At 38.7% G+C, this 17,485-nt stretch overlaps 1 long non-coding RNA gene across 3 annotated transcripts in view; it reads left to right on the top strand.

Moving 5' to 3' along the window:
• The first annotated feature begins 219 nt into the window (after window positions 1–219).
• The window catches only part of LOC149249275 (uncharacterized), a 34,217-nt gene continuing 16,951 nt past the window's right edge, over window positions 220–17,485 (top strand). The window contains exons 1-3 of one of the 3 annotated variants that reach the window (XR_016265827.1): window positions 220–989; window positions 5,301–5,356; window positions 5,505–6,074. This is a non-coding gene — a long non-coding RNA (uncharacterized LOC149249275). Of the gene's footprint in view, window positions 990–5,295; window positions 5,357–5,504; window positions 6,075–17,485 lie in introns of those variants that run through there. The other 2 variants (XR_016265826.1, XR_016265825.1) reach the window with 2 other exon arrangements.

Raw genomic sequence — 17,485 nt, 5'->3', positions numbered from 1 at the left:
GCAGCCTTGATATGACCATCGGATGCCCTCCACGTGGCACCACTAGATTCACCTTTCGAGGGGTTGCAGGTGGCGCGTTCTGATCTTCCCAAAACTGGCCGTCGGATGGGCACAACGTGGCGCCTTAAGGCCGACCAAATCGCGACAACACGGGTTTTGTAGCTTTAGTGAACTATATATTGAATTTTAGGCTACAGCTCTTTGAATGTGGGATAAAAGCTAGTAAACCATGTTAGAAATATTGTTGCGTATTTTCTTGCTGTGTCGCAGGTGCACAATGATCGCAGGTAAATTGGATGCCAAATTTACAATGGCCAATAAGTTTGGCAGGTTACCTGTACATGGTTGTCATGTGAAGTAGATGCTTCTTCAGAGATCATGAACTGAGTTGATGGCAGTCTGCAGCAATGGGAACTCTGATTGGGTGCGCTAATTGTTTTTTCCCGGTTGTTTTCATGTGTTTTAATGCAAATTTGAACTACAATTCCTTACCAGTCCATACTCCAGCTGTAAACGTCAACGGCTGCTGCGAAAATGTTTGGCATGCATATGAATGAAGATGGAGAGGTGCTGCAGTTGAGAAATATTCATGTCAGCTTTCTCCAGGCAACCATATTGTCACTACCCACCTGTGAAGCTGTTACTTATTTATTAATTGTTATGCAACGACTGTGCCCTCTGGAAGCTTCAGGATTCTATATCTGCTTCCCACTTCTTTTCTTGACAATTACAGATTTTGATTGATCACGTTGGAAGTACGGGAATCAGAGACAAATCAGGAGAAGAGAGCAGAAGAGTGAGGATAAAGGAGAAAAAGAAATGGATATAGTTATATGGTATTTGATGGGTCGAAGCTCCAGGAGTTTGTTGAGGATGATGTAACGAGAGGTTCGAAGCGCTGGACAAATATCACAATGGCAGATTTTCTCCCAAAGAGCTTGGCCCGGCCGTGGCCGCCATTGGTGCTGCCCTGGGACTGCCTTCTCAAGGTCAGTCCACTCCACCTTAATTAATTTAATTTGTTTAATATGCTGTATGATCAATTTACATAAATATAAACCAGTATGTGAGTAATACAAATTACGTTTTAATAGGTTACTTAACCAAATGTAAAAGGTATGGTTTGTTTTTTTGTTAATAATTTGAACATTTTGGTTTAATTGTGTATTATTTCAAGGAATAGATAAAAACAGAAGCTTCTAATTATGAATTTGAATTTGAATTGTTTCCAATTGCGCATGTCCATGTTAAAGGCAAAATATGCACAAGCTTGCAGACCTGGAAATTGCTTTTAAATTCAATTGATTTTGAAGCTTGTGACAAAACAGAGATCAAAATCTCTGTTTTGGAAAAGGCTCCCTCCTTCGTTCGGGGTATATTACAATAGGATGCTTTGAACGGCCAGCTAAACTTATGTTTTTGTATTTAATTGATTCAATTCATTCTTAAATTCAATTGATTTTGAAACTTGTGACCAAACAGAGCTCTGTAAATCATTTCTAAATTCAATTGATTTTGATATTGAAGCATGTGACAAAACAGAGCTCTCTAAAGCATTTCTAAATTCAATCGATTTGAAGCTTGTGACAAAACAGAGCTCTGTTTGGCTAGCTTTTTAAATTTTTCCATCTAAATGTATTCTAAGCTTGTAAATAAATTCAGTAATAGTTAGTTTTTTGTTGGCAAATTTTTGTTTTGCTTATCATCCTTTCAAAAGATTCAATGGGAAGAAATGAAGGAATTAACAAGCGAGGTTTATTCTTTATTGCTTGATATAATTTTATTTTTTGGGGTTATTTTTTTGATAAAATTGTATAATACTACAGAAACAAGAACAACTTGATTTGCATCTCATACTGCAAGTGCTACTTATGACATGATGGAACATTACCCAACTTACTGATTTTCATTGGAGATTGGGAATTGATAGATTTTTGTTACTATTTTAGCCATTTTAGTTGCTGGGCCAGTTACTCAAAATCCTAGATTGTTGCATTTACTGAGGTTAGCAATATATAATGGCCAGTTAGAATATTTTCTCTTCAAGATATTATACCTTGTTTTTCCTATGCAGGAACTACAATCAATTTTTGTTCACCCACTTCTATCTGTATGGAGGGAGGGGTGGAAAAGACTTCTATTGGGCCACAATACACTGCGAGTAATTCTATTTTTCGGCTAATCAAGCTTTAAGCAAAGGACTCTAGGGATCTGATGGACCAACATTAGGTTCAAGAATTTTGGATAAGAAATAGTATTTCGTAGGATTCGAAATAGTATTCTATTTAGGGTTCTTCATTGCTTATACAATGAATGAAATCTCCAATTTTTTCCTTACATACCTGGTTAAGTGATATTCATAGATAAGTACATTATAGAACATGTATGTTTCAGTAGTTGGAGTTCCATTGAAAAAAATGAATGGGTTAATTCAAACATGGAATTGCTACTCATGCTCATTTTATATATCTTTTCAGTGTGGTTGGTAATGATAAGAGTGGTTCAAATCATGTATGCAGCTCCAACAGATTTAGTGAGTCATGAGTAAGACAACAAGCCTTCTTTCCAACATATTTGGAAAAGGAGGATAGTCTTCACTATCCCATGTGGGTTGATAAGAGTGGTTCAAATCATATATGCAGCTCCAATAGATTTAGTGAGTCATGAGTAAGACAACAAGCCTTCTTTCCAACATATGAAAAGGAGGATAGTCTTCACTACCCCATATGGATTTTTGATCGAACCAATGATATCAAATTTAAATTTATTTTGATATATCAAAAATAATTTTTTATTTTTTTTACAATCTAATATCAAAGATTTTACAATCTAAATTTGGTAAATTATTTGAATATAAAAATACACTTTAATTTTAAAAATTCATAATTTTAGTATACAAAATCTATTTTAACTAAATATATTTATTTATTAATATTAATGATAAATTTTGTTTTTCAAATTTTTCTTTTTATATAATCTCTATCAATTAATTAATCATATTATAAAATTTGATGAATATGATGAGAGTTTTGAGATATTGATAATTTATTTATTTATTTATTATTATTATTATTTTTTATTATGTAAAAATGATTAAACTTATCACACTATTTATCATACTATTACATATCATCTTGCTATAATTATATTTCTATATAAAATGATATATTGAATAAATTTTGTTGTCATTTAAATAAATTTGATAATATGAATATATTAGATATCATTTTATTAATGATTAATTTTAAATATTGATGAAAAAATAGCTTTTAATTTAATTTTTATAATTATTTAAATATAAAAATATTTTTTAATTTTAAGAATTTAAGATTTTATTATAGAAACTTTAATTGAAATAACATTAGTTTTAAACTCTCTAAAATAATATTGTTTTTTTTTTTTTTTTTCATTAATATTAATGATATAATTTATTTTTTCCAATATTTCTTATAGTTAGATGATTTTTTTTTTTTTGTTCGAATTAGGTTAAGCCTAGGCAGAGGTAAACACTAATGTTGGATGGAAAAACGATCTTCTCACTTATGGGTTGTTATTACCAACATTGTGCAAAGCTCATGCTCCTTGGGGTAGTTTAATTCCCCTAAAAATGGCTCCCATCCTCAACCCCTTCCCATGAGATTTGAACCTAAGAGAATAATCTGATACCATAGGACATTTGTGTAAATGAAAAAAATGAAAGTCGATGAACTATTGTTTTTTTAAGGAAAATTTATCAAACGACGGAATTTAGTCCTTATATATTTATGTTCCAATAGAATAATATGATGCATGGGACATTTGTATAGATGGATTCATGTGTTTAATACTGAACATGGTTTCTCCTCGTATTTACACAAAAAGAACAAAGTGGTCATATACTTTTAAATAATTAAATTATTCCAAAAAAATGGAATAGTTTGGATGGACAATTTTATACACATACACATCATGAATAAACCCCATTCCATATAATGTTTCCTAGGTTCAATCCGATATCTTCTAAACATTGAAAATTTTGTAAGCATGAAAGTTCAGATTTTAGGTAGTTTATAGAGACATCAACTCATGCTTTTCCCTTCAAATACTAAAGAATATTTCGAATATGAGAGTTTTGAGATCAAGCATTTCATATAGGCTCATTTTACTCCAAATAAGTATTAATTTTTTAAAGTATTGTAATGCTCTTTCCCTGATCCTATTATGTTATGCTTAGTTATTAACCTACTTTCTAAAAGGTTCATTGCTGTGTAATTTCTTGTTTGTATTATTAATATATATATGAGGTATGTGTATACTAGCCACGTAGCCACACCTCACATGAATTCACTAGTATTGTATGATTTACTATGCTAGTTGAATATTTAATGTAACTTATGATTAGTTCTTAAACATGATTAATTATTAATTATGTAACTTATGATTGATCCTTAAGTTTGATTGATGATTAATTATGTAACTTATGATTGGTCTTTAAACTTTATGTTAATTTAATATTAAATTAAATAAGGTTCTTTGTGTGTTAAGTAACCAAATCACAAAATAGAAGAAAAAATAGATCAATGACTTCAAAATAAGCCTCTTCGAAGGGGAAATCTCCTTTTACATCACATAAATGAACAATTCTTGGATGATACAAATGAAAAGACCTCGGTATATATAGGAGTCTAAGGGGTCACAATATAATTAGAGCCTACATAACAATAATAATGCGAGGACACAACAATAACAATAGTCTGCTTCTATGGGGCACAACAATAACAATATGGGGGATGCATGGGCACAACAATAACAATATGGGGGCTACATGGGCACAACAATAACAATAGGGGCTACACTAACAATAACAATAAAGGGGATAGGGACCTAACATGGATACACTAGTATTATGTTATGCTTAGTTATTAACCAACCTGTTAAAAGGTTCATTGCCATGTAATTTATTGTTTGTATTATTAGTATATATATGAGGTATGCCTATGCTACCTAAGTACCCAAATCTCTCATGAATATGCTACTATTATATGATTTACTATGCTATTTGAATCTTTAATGTAAATTACAATTAGTTCTTAAACCTGATTAATGATTAATTATGTAACTTCTGATTGATCCTTAAGTTTGATTAATGATTAATTATGTAACTTATGACTGGTATTTAAACTTTATGTTAATTTAATATTAAATTAAATAAGGTTCTTTGTGACTCATTGATTTTAACTAGACCATTGAGATAGGTTTCTTTTTTTATTGTATTTAATTAATTGTTTAACTCAATGCTTTGTCTTATCCTACAAGGAAAGGAATCCAAGATCTTGACATCAATAAGGTAGATGGAGGTGATGGGCCTCATTAATAGGTATATAACAAGGCCCAACTGGACATACTTCAACATATATTTACCTCTTTCCTAGCATTTGATAACATCTTTTTTTACTATAATGTGTTTATTAGGAAGACTAAAGGATGTTTATCATATCTTTTGGCCTAACATGATTAATGTGCAGGGAAAGGGTGCATTTACTGTGCATAAATACACTGGAGGAGGCAGAGAAGATGCAAGTGGCTCGCCCCTTGCATTTACTCACCTATAAGCTGACTTTCTCCCCGTATTTACTCACCCACAGTTCGAGGTCTGCTAACAGTTGATGCACTCAAAGATAGCGAGGATCTCAGGGAGCTAGATCCACCTTTTTAAGGATTTTGGAGGGAAGAAACCCTCTTTCAAAGGAGGCTACCCCTCATTCATTTTTGTATAAATAAGGAAGCCCAAGGGATCAATAGGATTCAAACTTTCGGAGAAGAAAGAGACTAATAAGAGCTAGGAACTCGTACTTGTCATTTTCATTCCCTTCATTACGTACTTGAGAACTCTTTTATATTAATGAGAAGCCTTATGTTTCTTGAATATGAGTTTACTTTAGAGGGTTGAATACCCTTGGGTTAGGGCCCAACCCAGAGGCTCTAGCTTCTCTCCCTTGTATATTTTATTCATGCATTTTCTTTCATGTATCTAGCTAGCGATATTTCCTTTCCTTTTCAGCAGAATTGGTTTATGAGAAAATTGCTTATGCGGGTCTGTTAATCACCTCTCTTATGGGAAGTATGGTTGTATATTTTGTGTTGGCAAGACAAAAATATATAGTTATTCTTCATCTACAATAGTTAGATCTTTGATTAGTCTTCTCTTTGCATTTTTGTTTTTTACAAATTGATAATTTGTTTAGCGGTTTCTTTCAAGCAAATGAAGCTAAATCTCTTGTGGTTGTAGGTCCTATGCAGACTACAAGATATATTTCCTTTTAATGCAATAATCATATCTTGAATAAAATTAAACTCATCCTTTCCTTGTTATTTCAATTTTCTTCAATTTGCACTGTTAGCACGCTCTAGATGTTTGGAAAGATTGAGTAACTTTTGTGGTGTGTAGGTCTTACTATTGGATTGCAGGGTATAACACTGTTATTTCCACTTCTAATCATACCATCAAATCCTTTATTTCTCCCTCAAAAACTCCTTCAAAACACTATTCACTAAGAGTTCATTTTTGGTTTTCTGAAGGCCACCGTGCCATTTTCTCCTTGTGCAAGATGGCCCCCTAAGGGGTACTAAACTTGGAAAGGGTCTCATAAAATCTTCTTCCACCTTCCCTTAGCCTTCTTCACCTTCAAACCAACCTTTTATCCCTTAGAACATTCATGGATTCAATCCTATAGCAAAACAAGGGAATCCTGTAGCACCATGAAGCCCTCCAAACTTGACTATAATTGTCCTTAAAGCTTGATTTTTGCCTCCCAGCCCTTCATAATGTCCCTCAGGCCTTGAAAACACAATTGAGGAAGATTAGAAACCACTTAGGACTTGTATTTTGACCACTCTAATTTATATAGGCAATTAGGGTCTGTAAATAAGTTCATGAATTGAATGGAATAATGACGATTTACATGATCACTTTATGAAGCACTTGATGGAATATGTAGGTATAATTTCTTTTGAATGCAGTAATTGATGGTTGATTTCATGTTCTTTACTTTAAGCAAGTTATATTAGGTTTTCCTTCTTTGTTTTATGTTTTCTAAGTTAGGGTTTCCATTTCAAGCATTGTTATTTCTTATACATAGACGAGGGCTTTCCTTTGATGTGACATTTACATTTTTCTGGTAGATTAATGTTTACATCATGCAAGTAGACTAATGCTTACATTCTTCAGGTAGAGTAGCCTTCCCATTTATGCAAGTAGAATAACATTTAGATTTATGCAAGTAGGTCAACCTTTACATTTATGCAAAGTAGAGTAACATTCCCATTTCTGCAAATAGATTGACATTTCTATTCCTGCAAGTAGATTAGAACTTCCTTTTATGCAATCTCTTTTTCTTGCAAATCTAGATTCAGTTGATAGAGTGGTTTTTGTATATCTTGGTTTGGTCCATTGCCTCAGAGTATCTTGAAGTAAACTTTAGCCTAATGTGAATACAACACTTCCATCTCTTAAGTTTGTACAAACCCCAGGTTGATAATTAAAGTTGGTAGCCTTGGGAGTTGCAACATCCTTGTTGTAATACTGGGGATCATCACTTTTTGGCACCGTTGTTGAGGAGTTTACTTTCACTTTGCATTATTTTTGCTTGTCTTGAAAAAAAAAAAACAACACAAAAAGCACACATTTATTTCATGCCTCATAGGATTAGGGATAACCTAGATTTTTTTTTTGCCCAAAACCCCTACCCCTTCAAGTAGTCAACCATCAGTCTTCTTTGGTGACTGTGAACCTCCTACTCTGACCACAAAAGAGTTTGGAAATCCTTTATCCAAATATATTTGAAGAACCCACATCACCTACCCAAAACATGGCTAAAAAAAATTAGACTGAGATCTTTCCTATTAGAGAAACCAACGGGGAATCTAAAATAAAGAAAATAAGCCCCACTGCTTTCCCACACTTCAATGGACTAGCTTTTGAGAACCTTGATACATTCATGTTCATGTTTTCTGTGGTTTGTAGAACCTATGATTACACTTCTTATGAGCATAAGCTAAAGTTGTTCTCTTCCACCCAAAAGGATGAAACCTTGTGTTGGTTCATGAGCTTGGAAGGAGGCAAAATCACCACCTGGGCTCAAATGCAACAAGATTTTGATCACAAATACATGGAATATGGTAGATAAATGGAAACAAAAGAGGAGATATTTTGAATGACCACAGGGTTAGATGAATTCTTAGAGGATTATGAAGAAAGATTCCAGCTCAACTACAAAAGAGATAACTGTACCCTTGACCTAGAATCCTTGAAGCTTGTACTTCTCCAAGGAATTAGGGAGGATTTGATGGAGACCCTTAATATGTTGTCTAGTGGAGACATTTACTAGCTAATTTATGAATATATTAAGAAAATATTCAAGAATCATTCTAGGGATGCAACGGAGAGAGGTAGGTCTAGTTAAGGCATGATCAACTGTTCTCCCTCTACCTCAATAATCAAACATGAAATAGGGAGTATGCTAGAAGACTTTGAGAGTGAAATATTTCACACCTTTGCCTTGCAAATGGATGCTATGTAGATTAAAAAGAGTCGAGAGGAGGCAAAAGGGGAACTAGCTATATTTTTCCCTAGATGCAACATGTTGGGCACAGGATCCCCTAAGGCAAGTTTTAGGGCTTAAAGCCCAGATTTTGACAAAATCTGATGTAAAGACTCCGCGTTTTGTGGGCGCGGAGCGTGAGCTTGTAAGTGAGTCATAGGGTTGTCCGCCCTAATTTTTGTAATGCAATGTCGGATTTAGAGATCTACCCATGGTCCGCGGACCATGGGATTGTATAAATAGAGCGAGGCTCTAAGTTGTAAATAAAAAAAGAGAAGTGGAAGTAATAGATGGAGAATTGAGTCTTATCTAAGTATCAAGTCGAGTCTTTGGGTCGTAGAATAGGAGAAGGCTCTGCAGCTGAGTGCGCAAAGGCCTAGTAGTCCACATCTAAGTGCGCGAACCCCTGCCGCTGAGTGCGCAGGGCGAGTCGAGTCTGTAACCTTTGGAGAATTAATAAAGAGAAGTTTTACATCATTTATGTGTATCTTTTTCCTGTTTTGTGCATTGAATGTATCAGATATAAATTGAATTTCTATTGTTTATATGATGCGCGAACTTACATGAATGTGTTGATAAAGTGAATATAAGATAAAGTATTTGTTTATGCAAAGGTAACTAACTGTTATAAGAAGATAAGTAGGATATGCGGTGCAACTTAGGGAAGTAGCGCGGATCGCTGCTTTAGCAGCATGAAAGCGCCTCAACCCTTGGTTAGGGCTGCGCGAAGGTGATTATAACAGATCACGAAGGTCTCACAGGTTAGGATAGTGCGCGATGTGACCTACGCAAAGGTATTCACAGTTGGACTAAACCAACCCCTTAGACATCTCCAGGGTGTGGAAACTTGGTTCCAACATCCCCCCATACTGCTTCGGGTGAGACCTTAGTCCGCACTCTGTGGGCTATTATCGAAAGGGCCAGTAGTGTAGGGATTTTTTTGGCTAATTAACTCCGAACTTGGGTCAGGCCCCCTCAAGCCAACAAATGGTTCCATTGCCGGGACCAGAATCTGCATAGAGATGTCTGATGTCGTATCATTGGAATCCAACTAAGAAGGAAATTGAAGGTTGGTTGGAGAGAAGAATTCACGAGTTCGTGGCGCAGGAAAACAAGAAATTGTGACTAACAAAAGAAGAGTGGTTAGACTGCTACCCTTACACAGAGATCCACGAAATATTTTTCACATCTTTCCCTCTTGAGTTGTATGAGTGGATCACAAAGCTAGCAGATAGTCAAGGAAGGTGGAAACTCGACAATCCTATTGTGTGGACCCCAGAGTTGGTGTGCAGATTGGAAGCATCGGAGGATAAGATCACGCGTGTTGTTGACCACTGGCTCAATCGGATTATAGGAGGATTCATTACTGAGTTCGCAGTAGATACTTCAGCCAACTGTAGTGAAAGGATCGCGAGGTAAGTACGTAAAGTCTCTGAATACTTGGATTAAAATGCTATTGTGTGAAAAGAGGGTTATGCAATTACCTTGATGTCCGAAGCCACGCGAAGAAGAAAAACCTACAAAAACAAAGGAAGTAAGGGACTAGAGAATAACCCTTTGATTTCACCTCCGTGAGGGGACGAGGAAGAGCTTGCGAAGGTCTCACCGCGAAGTGCGATCCATTTGATAAGGCAAAGGATTCCACGCATACCCCCACCCACACCACCACCAGCTTCACTGCCATCACCTCCATCTTCACCCGTACCACCTCCACCACCACTGCGAGTCAATATGGCAAGCACGATAAAGTTGCCTGTGTTCAAAGGAGTAGGAAATGAAGATCCGGATCAGTTTTGGTTCGTGATAAGGGCCGTATGGGAAACGTAGGGCGTTATAGATGATAATATAAAGAAAGAAACGCTAGTCAGCGCCCTGTAGGACAATGAATTGACCTGGTATATTAAGAATTCTAATGACAATCCGAATGTGGGAATCATGGATATCCAAATTGCTCTAAACAGAGAATTTAGCAGGCCGAAGTCAGAAGCGCAGTCGATCATTGGATTCAAAGAGATCAAAATTCTACCAAGCGATACCCCTTGGGAGCTGGATCAGAGACTGAAGTGTACGATTCATGAAGCTAATATGACTTTGACAGATGGACAACACCGCGAATGGTTTGTAGCATCGCTAACGCCTCATTTGAGGAACGTGTTGTCGCAATAGAGGTTAATGACTCAGGTAGAGGCCTTAGAGATTGCGATGAGGCTACATGAAACCCTGATACAGGATCCTAACTTGGGAGTTCAGCAAATCCACGCGCAATTGGAAAACTTATGCCTTGAGATGCAGAGTCTAAAACAAGACAGGACAACCTGACCAGAAGTGCGCGAAGAGGTGTGGTGCGTAAAATGCAAGGGTCAGGGTCATGATAAGGACCACTTCCCCGTGTTCGTGAATTACCTCGCGGGAGGAGGATCGATGCCGTTAAGGCTGGAAGCGCAAGTAGGACCTAGCGCAACACCTGCTTTGTGGTGTGCAATTTGTCAAATAGGAGGAAAGCATGCTACAGACAACTGCCATTTGTTACAGAAGTACACACATAATTCACAACAATTGTTCTGTAATTTTTGTAGATCGGTTGGACACGATGAGCGCACTTGTAGAAGCTATGAGTTGATGATGGATAGAACTCCTACCTATAGAGTTTAGGTTGAAACGCGGCCCCTAGACCAGAACGTAGGAATGGTGGGAACCAGATTTTAGGGGCATGGACGAGGCCGAGGTGGACGAGGACCTGGAAGAGGTCATGGATAACTGATATGCTATAATTGCGGAGGGTCAGGATATTATGCTCGTGATTGTACAAATCTGACACATCCATCATGTCTATATTGTACCTTGTTTGATCATGAGATGGAAGATTGTCCTACGCTGATAGCTAGGATATGCGACAAGGGAGCGCTACCGCCTCTCCCGACTCAGAACTTAGATGATGAGGTCTGAGCCGCACGAGGAAGATCCAAATGTGAACATTGTGCTCTGAAGTGGAATCACGATGGGAGATGATAAAGGCAAACAACCCAAAGATAGTACTTGGGTTCGCAAAGCTCCGATGAAAGAAGCAGAGTTTGATTTGGAGCGTGCTAAGGAAACCTTCATGGAAGCTAAGAAGAGCTTCGCTGATGTCTCCACTTCAGAAAGCAAAGATAGACCAGAGCCAGAAATGGACCCAACTATGCTTACGACATTCATGGAAACATGCCTGAAGGTATTGCGTGATAGTAAGGCTGTAAAATGATTGCAGGAAGTCATTAACAGATGCGCTGGGACTACGGCAGGAGACCCGCACGTAGTCCAGAAGATTAGAAAACATAAGACTAGGACAGGAAGAGAAATGAGGCTAACCACGCAGATTGGAGAATATGATATGGACCAAGTAATTCTGGATTTAGGATCGGACGCGAATATTCTGCCGAAGCAGACATGGGAGCGCATGGGGAGGCCTACGTTGCAATGGTCTCCTATCCAACGGTGAATGGCAAACCAACAAAAGATAATACCTATGGGGAGATTGCGGGGAATCACCGTGGATATTGAGGGATCGAGCGCGCTAGCAGACTTTGAGGTGATAGATATTGTTGATGACAACAATCCATACCCCGTGCTCTTAGGAATTGATTGGGCCACTGATATGAACAGGGTGATTAATATGAAGAAGCGCAAGATGATTTTTGAGAAGAAGTCTCTGTGCATAGTTATACCCTTGGACCCTGCTGAGGGATCGTGGTATATAGAGCCGGTGCGCAACTATGAAAGCGACGATGATTTGGACTGCATCTACAAGATAACCGTGTGAGAGCAAGACTGGGTAAATCCCACCACGGATGGACGAATATCATGGGAGCGCGAAAGCTCCTGCACTTCAGATTTAGATGAGGAGATAGAATGATGGCAGAACTGGTTACACGAGGTAACAATGCTTAATTGTAACTTTATGACAAGGTCACTGCACTGCGTATCAATAGAAGTGAGAGATATCCCTACTTATGATGGATTAGGTGAGGTAGATGCTTTCTTGGACAGATTCGAAAGGGAGGTGCTAGAAAAGCAACGTTTCCAAGCCTTGAATTGGGTACTGCGTGCTATGCCCACAAGGTGGTGGGGTACACACAGAGGAAGCTTTGAAGACTGGCGCACATGTAGAAAAATGTTGCGCTCACGGTTTGGGAAACCTATAGTGCGATTGGTAGATAAATACAATGGACGGGATGGTCCACGCGCACATCTATCCAGGTGGGTACAGGCATATGGTAAACAACCTGCGTGGATACACATGAACTGTGCGTTGGGAAATATGGTCAATAAGCATGTGTTGGGCGGAAAAATGCGCGAACGGTTCCTCAATTTGGAACGACAGACTGTGGAGAGAACGAGCACGCAGAAGGTTATCCATGCAGAAGCATTTAACGAAGTATGCGAAGCACTGAACAAGGTATGTAATGCACAATGAAGTGATTGGGACCTGCGCGTACCAACAATCTTATGGGCTTATAGGACAACATGCAAGAAAATGATGGAATAGACGCCTTCTAGGCTGACCCATGGAATGAACGTTGTAATGCCAACGGAATATATCATGCCTAGTCCGCGCATAGTAGCGCCCCTAGATATGATGGTTTGCGAAGCCTTGGAAGAAGGGATCGCGTAGTTGGAAGAACTCAAAGAAGAACGATTGGGACTTGATGAAGAGATCCAACAGTGTAATCTTAGGCTCCAATAACTCATGAATGAAAGAGTTCGGTTGAGGGAGAAAAGCACCATGGTGGAAGCAGAGGTCAAGAAGCTTGAGGAAGGAATACAGAAGGAGTTTCTTGATAAGAAAACTGTGGTGATAAAATAGGATACACATGATTACGTTGACAAATTTGGGGACTACTGTCGAAAGTTGATCAATTTGATGCCTTGGATTGGACTGTATGTTACTAAGGGGATCGTAGATGGTGGAGCGATGTACTTGGTGAAGTCAAATGGCGAGCCCTTCCCAGGAGAAGTAAACAATAGACGGTTGAAGCCATATACAGGTGGCACGACCACCTAACTAGCCATGGGAAGCACAATCTTAGCGCCCCAAGTAGTTGAAAGGAGGTGCGGGACTATAAACTACTCTGCTAGGGAGCTGCGCGATGTCAAGGCTGCACGCAGGAGCGAAGTGTCACAAGGTTCGTGACAACGTAAGAGTAGCTGCACTGCCGCGCTGGTCGGTTGGAAAGTGACCGTTATAGTCACTATTCATGATGTGATGCTTGGTTTGAGACAAAATGGAGCGGGCGACATGCATTTAAGGTAGGATTTATGATCTGAAAATCACCCTATGAGTGATCTCAATTAAATATTTATTAAATGAAGGTATTACAGACTCATGTGCTGGTGTGTGTCTATGTTATTTAGGCAACGGATCGATGAGATTTCAAATACACAGACACTTGAAATGGAAAACAACAGAGAAATATAGTAAGCAAATATAATAACCTAAGAATTTAATAAGGAGTTCACCTTATCCTCCAGGTCTACATCTCCGGTCCAGCTGTCAGTGGTGGCCTTCTTTTATTGTGTCTTAAAGAAGAGAATTACAATGAAGGAGCTCAAGATGAGTCTCTTGAAACAGAATTTTCTTGGCAGGGTGGTTCTTGGATTCCCCAAGCCACTAGAGTGCACAAAATCTTTTCCTCACCAGCTCTTTGACCTCTTTGGTCTTTAATGGAAGGAGCCTAGTGTGGTGCTTAGTCTTGACAGATTCTCTCAGGGATGGATTGAATCTCTCAAGCTCTCTGGTGCTTGACGCTGCCTTTGGTCAGCTCAACCCTCTATCTTCTTTCTGCCTTTTGCTTTACTGTCTTTTCTCTTTTCTTCCTCTCTGTGTCTTCTGCTTGTCTGTTCATGGTTTTAAATCCATTCGAGCTCATGGCTGTTCGATTCCCCTTCCACTTCCGTTAGATCGCCTGCTGGAGCTTCGCTTGGAGTTCCCTGTTTCGGCATCATCATCAGGCTCACAGGGAGTGGCCACTTGTCCTCCTGCAAACTACGCCGACCTTTTCCTCGTCGGTTCAATTCTTCGGTTATGTCGTGGAATGCGTCCTCTGCCACCTTGGCGGTCAAATCAGACCTCAAATTCTTATAAATCGCGGCTTATGCCCCTGTCAATTCTAGTTTCCCCATCAGGCGCGATCTTAGCCATTAGATGTGGGGCCTTCAGATACGACACCATTCGCACATTTCACATGGTTGACTTGCTCGAATGTTAGCACATGATGAGCGGCAGTTTTCTCTCTCCTCCGCTTGCCACTCGTTGGGCACTGAGTGGAATTGCTTTGTTTTTGGCAAATCTGCTTACCGCCCAAGGGTGCCCCCGATAAATACCATCTGTTTTTTGAGCGCGGGTCCCACCTTAGCCTTTAGCCTTTTCCCCACGGTTCTCTTGGCTCCCATGCGACCGAGCGCTCGGGGCCTTTCCTTCTCGAGGGGTTTTGCCCAGCGATGCGCTAATCGTGCATCAAAAACTGCCTCCTTTTCCCAATACAGGCTTCCCAGGGGCTAGTTTTGCCTCCTGCGCAGTCTCCATGGGCCTCAGTCAACGCACTTTGACCGAGGTCCTCGTCGTTCCACGCTGGCTGCAAACTGCCACTGTTTAGAGGTGTTTCTGATCGTTGCTCTTAATTCTTTAAAGCATGTCTCGACCTGATACAGTCATGGTCTTCTAATAACTCTTCTTGGATCCAATTTAGATCACAACCTTCCCACTGAAAAGATTTTGAACCACCAAAAGTTGGTTTTCAAGCATCAACTAAGTGAGGGTACTATTTTCTCACTTGTCTAATCTCAATCCACTTTGCATTGCTCGGCTTTGAACCATTGAGCCCTAATCTGAGGTACTCAACATCTTCGCTGTGCATTGTCCTCACCTTCCTGTCCAGCACTGTGTCATCCTGCAATTCATTAAGATATTTAGGTAGTAGGCCATTAATAGAAGGTAACTAACTTTTCTCTTCAGGATCCTCAATCAGTGAGGGTTCAAAGAATCTCAAGCAATCTACATTTACGACTGAGTAGATGTGCATGTAAGTTGGTAGATCAAGGCGAAAAGCATTCTCACCAATCTTCTCAAGTATTTTGAAAGGTCCATACATGATAGGCTTTAGCTTCTTACCTTCCCCTCGCATCTTGTCCTTGCTGATATACAGCTAGACCTGGTCCCCAACTTGGAAACTATGCTCCATCCAATGCTTGTCATGCCTAGCCTTGTATTTGGCTTGGCTCTTTTCTAGTTGTTCCTATACTGCCTGGTGGATCTCCTAGATTTGTTCAATGAACCTAGTTGCTTTGTCCACATCACAGTGTCCATCAACCATGGTATCTTTACCAAAGACAAAATCCATAGGAGACCTTGGTGTGAAACCAAAACAGGTCTCAAAAGGAGATCTCTGTGTAGAAGAATGTTTTGCTCTGTTGTAAGCATGCTGCACATAACACAAGTGTTCATCCCAAAGCTTAGGATGTTTGCTGCAATATCCTCTGAGTAACTGGATCACTGTCCTGTTAACGACTTCTGTCTGGTCATCAATTTGTGGATGAAGAGCTGTGCTTTTCTTTAGTTTGGTGTCCATCAGTTCCCACAGACTTGACTAAAACTTCCCCACAAATCGGGTGTCTCGATCAGATACAATAGAAGTGGGTAACCCAAAATGAACCCATACATGTTCAAAGAATAGTTTTGCAGTTTGTTCAACTGTAATCTATTTATTACAAGGTATCAAAATACACATTTTGCTGAACCTATCCACAACAACATATAGATAATCATGACCTTTCCTAGATTTAGGCAGTCCTCCAACAAAATCCATGTAAACACTTTCCCAAGGGTGAGAAGGAACTGGCAGTGGAGTGTACAAGCCTAGTTTTCTGTTGCCGGGCTTGCTTTTAGCACACATAGTACACCCTATTACATATCTAGAAACTGTCTCATTCATTTTTGGCCAATAAAAAAATCTTTACAACTGAGCAACTGTTTTACTAACCCCAAAGTGACTTGATATCAGAGAAGTGCGTACTTCTCTAATTATCCTTACTCTCTCAGTTTGTGGAATGCAGAGTTTCCCACAATGATATAAGAGTCGGTCCTTCACATGGTAATCCAATTCTTCTACCTGTTTGCCTTGACTCAAAGTTGCATATACATATTTAAAGTCTATATCTTGAGCATATTGTTCAATGTAGCTTTCATGTAGCACAAAATTATGCTTAAGTATAGTAGATGCATCTATAATGGGTCTAGATAACATGTCTGCAACTTTATTATGTATGCCCTTTTTATATTTGATGACTAAATGAAACTGTTGTAGAAAACCCATCCATCTGTAGTGCCTTGATTGTTGCAACTTAGTTTGGGAGTGTAGATATTGAAGTGGTTGATGATCAATATGTATTACTGTCTCTTTACCCATTAAGTAATGCTTCCACTTTTTCACACTTTAAACTAATGCATACAATTCTTTATCATATGTAGGATAGTTAACTACCATAGGATTAAAAGTCTCAAAATGATAACATATGGGTTTACCGTGCTGTGTCAACACTGCTCCCATGGCACAGTCACTGGCATTTGTTTGGATCTCAAATTGTCTTTGCAGATCAGGCAGTGCTAATACAGGTGCTATACTAATCTTTTCTTTCAAGGTGTCGAAGGCTTTCTGATGTTTGCCTCCCCACTGAAACACCTTGTTCAATCTTGTTAAAGCATGTAAGGGAGTTGCAATTGAGGAAAAGTTAGAAATGAACTTCCTCCAATATTGTGCTGCTCCTAAGAAGCTTCTCACTTCTGTAGCAGACTTGGGTTTAGACCAGTTTACAGTGACTGTCACCTTAGAGGGATCTATCTTCATTTCACCACCCCCTACTATATGACCCAA

Source organism: Pinus tabuliformis, chromosome 7 (assembly GCF_031772625.1).
Source record: "Pinus tabuliformis cultivar Carrire ecotype Pingquan chromosome 7, CPIR1, whole genome shotgun sequence".
NCBI classification, from domain to species: Eukaryota; Viridiplantae; Streptophyta; class Pinopsida; order Pinales; family Pinaceae; genus Pinus; species Pinus tabuliformis.
This window is presented reverse-complemented; position numbering and strand designations above follow the sequence as displayed.